Genomic DNA, 1,940 nt, shown 5'->3' with positions numbered 1-1,940 from the left:
CACTACGCGGTGTCTGTGTGTGTGTGTGTGTGTGTGTGTGTGTGTGTGTGTGTGTGTGTGTGTGTGTGTGTGTGTAATTCACCACGGTCGTCTACTGGTCACCCAGCCAGTCTTCCCCATTACAGAGCGAGCTTAGAGCTCATTGACCGATCTTCGGGTAGGACTGAGACCACAACACACTCCACACACCAGGAAAGCGAGGCTACAACCCCTCGAGTTACATCCCGTAACTATTTACTGCTAGGTGAACAGGGGCCACACATTAAGAGGCTTGCCCATTTGCCTCGCCGCGCCGGGACTCGAACCCGGCCCTCTCGATTGTTAGTCGAGCGTGCTAACCACTACGCTACGCGGTGTGTGTGTGTGTGTCTGAGAGAGAGAGAGAGAGAGAGAGAGAGAGAGAGAGAGAGAGAGAGAGAGAGAGAAAAGTGTTAGGGTAATTATCTAGGGTCCAAGAAATTATTTGCTTTGCTTTTACTTTGTTTTCAATAGACATTTAAAATCTTTGTCATATGTGAGAGGCTTAACATTTTGGTTTTGTTTGATTTACCTTCAATTCACATTATCTTTTTGTTTATATAATTTATATAATTATTGTTAAATATGTCAGATGTCACAATATTACCTTTCTCTTTTCCAACAGTAAAGCGTGTCAAGGACTTTGTTGCCTCAAGTAAAGCTTAGCAACGCAGTTTTTTCAATATGTAATATAGGTTTGAAAAGCACTGCATATCCAAAGACACACAAAAAAGAAAATTAAGGAGAATTAGTCCTGCAAAGATCATCAAAAATATTGCCTAATCTGTTTCGGGAAGTCTTCATGTGCAAGCAGACCTAAGGAGTTATACTTCAGCTAATGCTTCTCTCAATAACTTTGCTGATGAAAATAGTCAAGATAGTTGAAAAGAAAGCTTACATGTTCACTGGGATGATTCTTTATCTTTTTGAAGATAATAAAAACGTATGTCGTCATATTTTAGTCGTTTGCAAGCAAGATTGGATGTTACTATGGCAACATCAATCACAGGATGAGGGAAGACCATAATGTGTCGCTCAGAGTCTGTTACGTTATACTTATATATATATATATATATATATATATATATATATATATATATATATATATATATATATATATATATGTATATTATAAAACTGGTAATGACAATCCGTGTCGGTGAGTTCTCATTGTTCATGCGTTAAAGAGCAGTTACACACATTATTTTTTTTATCCAATTCCCATCTATTGATCATGTCAATGGTTTGCAGTATGGGCATTGATCATTGCTGCGTCTTTTCATACCATTTTAATACTTATTTGCATACTCCCTTTAGTATATTTTTTTTATTGTATTTTGTGTTTGATTTTGTGAGAGAGAGAGAGAGAGAGATTTCATATTTTCTTGTATGATATCTTGTTATAGACTAAGCTTTTATTTCTCTTATTGCGAGACATATACATTAAACCGATCATCAGTGACTCTATCAAGCCTCGGACTCAAAACACATGCCAATCTATGAAACACAGTGGTATTATTTTGGCTGTTAAAACGTGGGCGTTATTTTCGCTCCATCCAAAGAATGAAATATTAATACACATACATAGACACACACACACACACACACACACACACACACACACACACACACACACACACACACACACACACACACACGTTATGGCGTTGTTATCGCTCTAACTGAAGAAGGAATTATTATAAACACACACACACACACACACACACACACACACACACACACACACACACACACACACACACACACACACACACACACTCACTCACCTAGAACAAGCGTCATGGACTCTAAAAATGCTCACTTTTGTTACTTAATTTCACTAGTCTTTAGCATGGCGCATAATCTTTATTTACACCAGACAGTTATCTTGGAGGAGACAGGAGCCTTGCAAGAAACATTTG

At 38.1% G+C, this 1,940-nt stretch overlaps 1 non-coding gene across 1 annotated transcript; it reads right to left on the bottom strand.

Moving 5' to 3' along the window:
• Nucleotides 1–284: 284 nt before the first annotated feature.
• Trnav-aac lies at nt 285–356 on the bottom strand. Its single transcript has one exon. It is a non-coding gene; the product is annotated as a tRNA-Val (tRNA).
• Nucleotides 357–1,940: the final 1,584 nt, after the last annotated feature.

This window comes from Portunus trituberculatus, chromosome 16 (genome assembly GCF_017591435.1).
Source record: "Portunus trituberculatus isolate SZX2019 chromosome 16, ASM1759143v1, whole genome shotgun sequence".
Taxonomy (NCBI): Eukaryota; Metazoa; Arthropoda; class Malacostraca; order Decapoda; family Portunidae; genus Portunus; species Portunus trituberculatus.
Note: the sequence above shows the minus strand (reverse complement) of the source record. Positions and strands in the feature narration are given on the sequence as shown.